General features: G+C 39.7%; 2 non-coding genes across 2 annotated transcripts; both read left to right on the top strand.

Moving 5' to 3' along the window:
• The first annotated feature begins 400 nt into the window (after positions 1 to 400).
• TRNAY-GUA (transfer RNA tyrosine (anticodon GUA)) lies at positions 401 to 489 on the top strand. Its single transcript is given in 2 exon segments — positions 401 to 437; positions 454 to 489. It is a non-coding gene; the product is annotated as a tRNA-Tyr (tRNA).
• Positions 490 to 1,715: 1,226 nt separating this feature from the next.
• Positions 1,716 to 1,804, top strand: TRNAY-GUA (transfer RNA tyrosine (anticodon GUA)). The gene is given in 2 exon segments: positions 1,716 to 1,752; positions 1,769 to 1,804. It is a non-coding gene; the product is annotated as a tRNA-Tyr (tRNA).
• Positions 1,805 to 9,575: the final 7,771 nt, after the last annotated feature.

Here is a 9,575-nt window from a genome sequence, read left to right on the forward strand (position 1 = left end):
TTTGGAGTATGCTGATTCTGAAAATGTAAGTTTTATGTGAATGTGATGCATACTTTTAAAGTTATGAATAATGTGGAAAAACTGTATTTCTCTGCTTGTGATAATTACATTACCCATTTTGTAATGGCACCCCTTTATGCCCAGGGTGCCATTACAAAAGATGAGAGCGGAAAAGTGGGGGATTAGCTCAAATGGTAGAGTGCTCGCTTAGCATGTGAGAGGTAGCGGGATCGATGCCCGCATTCTCCAGTGGCTGCTTCTTCTTTTAAATGAAGGGTGCTTAGTTGAACTTTTTGTTTACCTGGATGTCATTGCCACAGCAGCATGTTGCAAAATGTTTAACTGCTTACCTGATTCTTCAAAAATGTCCTACTTTGACATTGAGTGAACTCACGAATTACCTTCGATAGCTCAGCTGGTAGAGCGGAGGACTGTAGTTGGTATATGATAGCAATCCTTAGGTCGCTGGTTCAATTCCGGCTCGAAGGACATGTGTTTTTCTCTCTTGTAGAGCAGAGGACTGTATGTTGCATGTCTGTATTTTATGTAATAAATGTAACCTTGTGTATTTTACTGTCTTTTTACTGCCATGTGCTTAATGGAGTTTTGCATCTGTCCTTGGAGATAATTGGATTACTTCCCAATTATCTCCAGGATAGAAGACTCTGTGGAACTGGTTTTGGGCAGAAAAGCCATGCTTCATTTGGTCACAAAGGACTACGATCTATCTTTTGAACCACTGGACCAATTTGTATGATTTTGACGTATGTTTGTATTTGGAGTATGCTGATTCTGAAAATGTAAGTTTTATGTGAATGTGATGCATACTTTTAAAGTTATGAATAATGTGGAAAAACTGTATTTCTCTGCTTGTGATAATTACATTACCCATTTTGTAATGGCACCCCTTTATGCCCAGGGTGCCATTACAAAAGATGAGAGCGGAAAAGTGGGGGATTAGCTCAAATGGTAGAGTGCTCGCTTAGCATGTGAGAGGTAGCGGGATCGATGCCCGCATTCTCCAGTGGCTGCTTCTTCTTTTAAATGAAGGGTGCTTAGACTGTATGTTGCATGTCTGTATTTTATGTAATAAATGTAACCTTGTGTATTTTACTGTCTTTTTACTGCCATGTGCTTAATGGAGTTTTGCATCTGTCCTTGGAGATAATTGGATTACTTCCCAATTATCTCCAGGATAGAAGACTCTGTGCAACTGGTTTTGGGCAGAAAAGCCATGCTTCATTTGGTCACAAAGGACTACGATCTATCTTTTGAACCACTGGACCAATTTGAATGATTTTGACGTATGTTTGTATTTGGAGTATGCTGATTCTGAAAATGTAAGTTTTATGTGAATGTGATGCATACTTTTAAAGTTATGAATAATGTGGAAAAACTGTATTTCTCTGCTTGTGATAATTACATTACCCATTTTGTAATGGCACCCCTTTATGCCCAGGGTGCCATTACAAAAGATGAGAGCGGAAAAGTGGGGGATTAGCTCAAATGGTAGAGCGCTCGCTTAGCATGTGAGAGGTAGCGGGATCGATGCCCGCATTCTCCAGTGGCTGCTTCTTCTTTTAAATGAAGGGTGCTTAGTTGAACTTTTTGTTTACCTGGATGTCATTGCCACAGCAGCATGTTGCAAAATGTTTAACTGCTTACCTGATTCTTCAAAAATGTCCTACTTTGACATTGAGTGAACTCACGAATTACCTTCGATAGCTCAGCTGGTAGAGCGGAGGACTGTAGTTGGTATATGATAGCAATCCTTAGGTCGCTGGTTCAATTCCGGCTCGAAGGACATGTGTTTTTCTCTCTTGTAGAGCAGAGGACTGTATGTTGCATGTCTGTATTTTATGTAATAAATGTAACCTTGTGTATTTTACTGTCTTTTTACTGCCATGTGCTTAATGGAGTTTTGCATCTGTCCTTGGAGATAATTGGATTACTTCCCAATTATCTCCAGGATAGAAGACTCTGTGGAACTGGTTTTGGGCAGAAAAGCCATGCTTCATTTGGTCACAAAGGACTACGATCTATCTTTTGAACCACTGGACCAATTTGTATGATTCTGACCTATGTTTGTATTTGGAGTATGCTGATTCTGAAAATGTAAGTTTTATGTGAATGTGATGCATACTTTTAAAGTTATGAATAATGTGGAAAAACTGTATTTCTCTGCTTGTGATAATTACATTACCCATTTTGTAATGGCACCCCTTTATGCCCAGGGTGCCATTACAAAAGATGAGAGCGGAAAAGTGGGGGATTAGCTCAAATGGTAGAGTGCTCGCTTAGCATGTGAGAGGTAGCGGGATCGATGCCCGCATTCTCCAGTGGCTGCTTCTTCTTTTAAATGAAGGGTGCTTAGACTGTATGTTGCATGTCTGTATTTTATGTAATAAATGTAACATTGTGTATTTTACTGTCTTTTTACTGCCATGTGCTTAATGGAGTTTTGCATCTGTCCTTGGAGATAATTGGATTACTTCCCAATTATCTCCAGGATAGAAGACTCTGTGCAACTGGTTTTGGGCAGAAAAGCCATGCTTCATTTGGTCACAAAGGACTACGATCTATCTTTTGAACCACTGGACCAATTTGAATGATTTTGACGTATGTTTGTATTTGGAGTATGCTGATTCTGAAAATGTAAGTTTTATGTGAATGTGATGCATACTTTTAAAGTTATGAATAATGTGGAAAAACTGTATTTCTCTGCTTGTGATAATTACATTACCCATTTTGTAATGGCACCCCTTTATGCCCAGGGTGCCATTACAAAAGATGAGAGCGGAAAAGTGGGGGATTAGCTCAAATGGTAGAGCGCTCGCTTAGCATGTGAGAGGTAGCGGGATCGATGCCCGCATTCTCCAGTGGCTGCTTCTTCTTTTAAATGAAGGGTGCTTAGTTGAACTTTTTGTTTACCTGGATGTCATTGCCACAGCAGCATGTTGCAAAATGTTTAACTGCTTACCTGATTCTTCAAAAATGTCCTACTTTGACATTGAGTGAACTCACGAATTACCTTCGATAGCTCAGCTGGTAGAGCGGAGGACTGTAGTTGGTATATGATAGCAATCCTTAGGTCGCTGGTTCAATTCTGGCTCGAAGGACATGTGTTTTTCTCTCTTGTAGAGCAGAGGACTGTATGTTGCATGTCTGTATTTTATGTAATAAATGTAACCTTGTGTATTTTACTGTCTTTTTACTGCCATGTGCTTAATGGAGTTTTGCATCTGTCCTTGGAGATAATTGGATTACTTCCCAATTATCTCCAGGATAGAAGACTCTGTGGAACTGGTTTTGGGCAGAAAAGCCATGCTTCATTTGGTCACAAAGGACTATGATCTATCTTTTGAACCACTGGACCAATTTGTATGATTTTGACGTATGTTTGTATTTGGAGTATGCTGATTCTGAAAATGTAAGTTGTATGTGAATGTGATGCATACTTTTAAAGTTATGAATAATGTGGAAAAACTGTATTTCTCTGCTTGTGATAATTACATTACCCATTTTGTAATGGCACCCCTTTATGCCCAGGGTGCCATTACAAAAGATGAGAGCGGAAAAGTGGGGGATTAGCTCAAATGGTAGAGCGCTCGCTTAGCATGTGAGAGGTAGCGGGATCGATGCCCGCATTCTCCAGTGGCTGCTTCTTCTTTTAAATGAAGGGTGCTTAGTTGAACTTTTTGTTTACCTGGATGTCATTGCCACAGCAGCATGTTGCAAAATGTTTAACTGCTTACCTGATTCTTCAAAAATGTCCTACTTTGACATTGAGTGAACTCACGAATTACCTTCGATAGCTCAGCTGGTAGAGCGGAGGACTGTAGTTGGTATATGATAGCAATCCTTAGGTCGCTGGTTCAATTCTGGCTCGAAGGACATGTGTTTTTCTCTCTTGTAGAGCAGAGGACTGTATGTTGCATGTCTGTATTTTATGTAATAAATGTAACCTTGTGTATTTTACTGTCTTTTTACTGCCATGTGCTTAATGGAGTTTTGCATCTGTCCTTGGAGATAATTGGATTACTTCCCAATTATCTCCAGGATAGAAGACTCTGTGGAACTGGTTTTGGGCAGAAAAGCCATGCTTCATTTGGTCACAAAGGACTATGATCTATCTTTTGAACCACTGGACCAATTTGTATGATTTTGACGTATGTTTGTATTTGGAGTATGCTGATTCTGAAAATGTAAGTTTTATGTGAATGTGATGCATACTTTTAAAGTTATGAATAATGTGGAATAACTGTATTTCTCTGCTTGTGATAATTACATTACCCATTTTGTAATGGCACCCCTTTATGCCCAGGGTGCCATTACAAAAGATGAGAGCGGAAAAGTGGGGGATTAGCTCAAATGGTAGAGCGCTCGCTTAGCATGTGAGAGGTAGCGGGATCGATGCCCGCATTCTCCAGTGGCTGCTTCTTCTTTTAAATGAAGGGTGCTTAGACTGTATGTTGCATGTCTGTATTTTATGTAATAAATGTAACCTTGTGTATTTTACTGTCTTTTTACTGCCATGTGCTTAATGGAGTTTTGCATCTGTCCTTGGAGATAATTGGATTACTTCCCAATTATCTCCAGGATAGAAGACTCTGTGCAACTGGTTTTGGGCAGAAAAGCCATGCTTCATTTGGTCACAAAGGACTACGATCTATCTTTTGAACCACTGGACCAATTTGAATGATTTTGACGTATGTTTGTATTTGGAGTATGCTGATTCTGAAAATGTAAGTTTTATGTGAATGTGATGCATACTTTTAAAGTTATGAATAATGTGGAAAAACTGTATTTCTCTGCTTGTGATAATTACATTACCCATTTTGTAATGGCACCCCTTTATGCCCAGGGTGCCATTACAAAAGATGAGAGCGGAAAAGTGGGGGATTAGCTCAAATGGTAGAGCGCTCGCTTAGCATGTGAGAGGTAGCGGGATCGATGCCCGCATTCTCCAGTGGCTGCTTCTTCTTTTAAATGAAGGGTGCTTAGTTGAACTTTTTGTTTACCTGGATGTCATTGCCACAGCAGCATGTGGCAAAATGTTTAACTGCTTAACTGATTCTTCAAAAATGTCCTACTTTGACATTGAGTGAACTCACGAATTACCTTCGATAGCTCAGCTGGTAGAGCGGAGGACTGTAGTTGGTATATGATAGCAATCCTTAGGTCGCTGGTTCAATTCTGGCTCGAAGGACATGTGTTTTTCTCTCTTGTAGAGCAGAGGACTGTATGTTGCATGTCTGTATTTTATGTAATAAATGTAACCTTGTGTATTTTACTGTCTTTTTACTGCCATGTGCTTAATGGAGTTTTGCATCTGTCCTTGGAGATAATTGGATTACTTCCCAATTATCTCCAGGATAGAAGACTCTGTGGAACTGGTTTTGGGCAGAAAAGCCATGCTTCATTTGGTCACAAAGGACTATGATCTATCTTTTGAACCACTGGACCAATTTGTATGATTTTGACGTATGTTTGTATTTGGAGTATGCTGATTCTGAAAATGTAAGTTTTATGTGAATGTGATGCATACTTTTAAAGTTATGAATAATGTGGAAAAACTGTATTTCTCTGCTTGTGATAATTACATTACCCATTTTGTAATGGCACCCCTTTATGCCCAGGGTGCCATTACAAAAGATGAGAGCGGAAAAGTGGGGGATTAGCTCAAATGGTAGAGCGCTCGCTTAGCATGTGAGAGGTAGCGGGATCGATGCCCGCATTCTCCAGTGGCTGCTTCTTCTTTTAAATGAAGGGTGCTTAGTTGAACTTTTTGTTTACCTGGATGTCATTGCCACAGCAGCATGTTGCAAAATGTTTAACTGCTTACCTGATTCTTCAAAAATGTCCTACTTTGACATTGAGTGAACTCACGAATTACCTTCGATAGCTCAGCTGGTAGAGCGGAGGACTGTAGTTGGTATATGATAGCAATCCTTAGGTCGCTGGTTCAATTCTGGCTCGAAGGACATGTGTTTTTCTCTCTTGTAGAGCAGAGGACTGTATGTTGCATGTCTGTATTTTATGTAATAAATGTAACCTTGTGTATTTTACTGTCTTTTTACTGCCATGTGCTTAATGGAGTTTTGCATCTGTCCTTGGAGATAATTGGATTACTTCCCAATTATCTCCAGGATAGAAGACTCTGTGGAACTGGTTTTGGGCAGAAAAGCCATGCTTCATTTGGTCACAAAGGACTATGATCTATCTTTTGAACCACTGGACCAATTTGTATGATTTTGACGTATGTTTGTATTTGGAGTATGCTGATTCTGAAAATGTAAGTTTTATGTGAATGTGATGCATACTTTTAAAGTTATGAATAATGTGGAAAAACTGTATTTCTCTGCTTGTGATAATTACATTACCCATTTTGTAATGGCACCCCTTTATGCCCAGGGTGCCATTACAAAAGATGAGAGCGGAAAAGTGGGGGATTAGCTCAAATGGTAGAGCGCTCGCTTAGCATGTGAGAGGTAGCGGGATCGATGCCCGCATTCTCCAGTGGCTGCTTCTTCTTTTAAATGAAGGGTGCTTAGTTGAACTTTTTGTTTACCTGGATGTCATTGCCACAGCAGCATGTTGCAAAATGTTTAACTGCTTACCTGATTCTTCAAAAATGTCCTACTTTGACATTGAGTGAACTCACGAATTACCTTCGATAGCTCAGCTGGTAGAGCGGAGGACTGTAGTTGGTATATGATAGCAATCCTTAGGTCGCTGGTTCAATTCTGGCTCGAAGGACATGTGTTTTTCTCTCTTGTAGAGCAGAGGACTGTATGTTGCATGTCTGTATTTTATGTAATAAATGTAACCTTGTGTATTTTACTGTCTTTTTACTGCCATGTGCTTAATGGAGTTTTGCATCTGTCCTTGGAGATAATTGGATTACTTCCCAATTATCTCCAGGATAGAAGACTCTGTGGAACTGGTTTTGGGCAGAAAAGCCATGCTTCATTTGGTCACAAAGGACTATGATCTATCTTTTGAACCACTGGACCAATTTGTATGATTTTGACGTATGTTTGTATTTGGAGTATGCTGATTCTGAAAATGTAAGTTTTATGTGAATGTGATGCATACTTTTAAAGTTATGAATAATGTGGAAAAACTGTATTTCTCTGCTTGTGATAATTACATTACCCATTTTGTAATGGCACCCCTTTATGCCCAGGGTGCCATTACAAAAGATGAGAGCGGAAAAGTGGGGGATTAGCTCAAATGGTAGAGTGCTCGCTTAGCATGTGAGAGGTAGCGGGATCGATGCCCGCATTCTCCAGTGGCTGCTTCTTCTTTTAAATGAAGGGTGCTTAGACTGTATGTTGCATGTCTGTATTTTATGTAATAAATGTAACATTGTGTATTTTACTGTCTTTTTACTGCCATGTGCTTAATGGAGTTTTGCATCTGTCCTTGGAGATAATTGGATTACTTCCCAATTATCTCCAGGATAGAAGACTCTGTGCAACTGGTTTTGGGCAGAAAAGCCATGCTTCATTTGGTCACAAAGGACTACGATCTATCTTTTGAACCACTGGACCAATTTGAATGATTTTGACGTATGTTTGTATTTGGAGTATGCTGATTCTGAAAATGTAAGTTTTATGTGAATGTGATGCATACTTTTAAAGTTATGAATAATGTGGAAAAACTGTATTTCTCTGCTTGTGATAATTACATTACCCATTTTGTAATGGCACCCCTTTATGCCCAGGGTGCCATTACAAAAGATGAGAGCGGAAAAGTGGGGGATTAGCTCAAATGGTAGAGCGCTCGCTTAGCATGTGAGAGGTAGCGGGATCGATGCCCGCATTCTCCAGTGGCTGCTTCTTCTTTTAAATGAAGGGTGCTTAGTTGAACTTTTTGTTTACCTGGATGTCATTGCCACAGCAGCATGTTGCAAAATGTTTAACTGCTTACCTGATTCTTCAAAAATGTCCTACTTTGACATTGAGTGAACTCACGAATTACCTTCGATAGCTCAGCTGGTAGAGCGGAGGACTGTAGTTGGTATATGATAGCAATCCTTAGGTCGCTGGTTCAATTCTGGCTCGAAGGACATGTGTTTTTCTCTCTTGTAGAGCAGAGGACTGTATGTTGCATGTCTGTATTTTATGTAATAAATGTAACCTTGTGTATTTTACTGTCTTTTTACTGCCATGTGCTTAATGGAGTTTTGCATCTGTCCTTGGAGATAATTGGATTACTTCCCAATTATCTCCAGGATAGAAGACTCTGTGGAACTGGTTTTGGGCAGAAAAGCCATGCTTCATTTGGTCACAAAGGACTATGATCTATCTTTTGAACCACTGGACCAATTTGTATGATTTTGACGTATGTTTGTATTTGGAGTATGCTGATTCTGAAAATGTAAGTTGTATGTGAATGTGATGCATACTTTTAAAGTTATGAATAATGTGGAAAAACTGTATTTCTCTGCTTGTGATAATTACATTACCCATTTTGTAATGGCACCCCTTTATGCCCAGGGTGCCATTACAAAAGATGAGAGCGGAAAAGTGGGGGATTAGCTCAAATGGTAGAGCGCTCGCTTAGCATGTGAGAGGTAGCGGGATCGATGCCCGCATTCTCCAGTGGCTGCTTCTTCTTTTAAATGAAGGGTGCTTAGTTGAACTTTTTGTTTACCTGGATGTCATTGCCACAGCAGCATGTTGCAAAATGTTTAACTGCTTACCTGATTCTTCAAAAATGTCCTACTTTGACATTGAGTGAACTCACGAATTACCTTCGATAGCTCAGCTGGTAGAGCGGAGGACTGTAGTTGGTATATGATAGCAATCCTTAGGTCGCTGGTTCAATTCTGGCTCGAAGGACATGTGTTTTTCTCTCTTGTAGAGCAGAGGACTGTATGTTGCATGTCTGTATTTTATGTAATAAATGTAACCTTGTGTATTTTACTGTCTTTTTACTGCCATGTGCTTAATGGAGTTTTGCATCTGTCCTTGGAGATAATTGGATTACTTCCCAATTATCTCCAGGATAGAAGACTCTGTGGAACTGGTTTTGGGCAGAAAAGCCATGCTTCATTTGGTCACAAAGGACTATGATCTATCTTTTGAACCACTGGACCAATTTGTATGATTTTGACGTATGTTTGTATTTGGAGTATGCTGATTCTGAAAATGTAAGTTTTATGTGAATGTGATGCATACTTTTAAAGTTATGAATAATGTGGAATAACTGTATTTCTCTGCTTGTGATAATTACATTACCCATTTTGTAATGGCACCCCTTTATGCCCAGGGTGCCATTACAAAAGATGAGAGCGGAAAAGTGGGGGATTAGCTCAAATGGTAGAGCGCTCGCTTAGCATGTGAGAGGTAGCGGGATCGATGCCCGCATTCTCCAGTGGCTGCTTCTTCTTTTAAATGAAGGGTGCTTAGACTGTATGTTGCATGTCTGTATTTTATGTAATAAATGTAACCTTGTGTATTTTACTGTCTTTTTACTGCCATGTGCTTAATGGAGTTTTGCATCTGTCCTTGGAGATAATTGGATTACTTCCCAATTATCTCCAGGATAGAAGACTCTGTGCAACT

This window comes from Pelobates fuscus, chromosome 4 (genome assembly GCF_036172605.1).
Source record: "Pelobates fuscus isolate aPelFus1 chromosome 4, aPelFus1.pri, whole genome shotgun sequence".
In the NCBI taxonomy this organism is placed as follows: domain Eukaryota; kingdom Metazoa; phylum Chordata; class Amphibia; order Anura; family Pelobatidae; genus Pelobates; species Pelobates fuscus.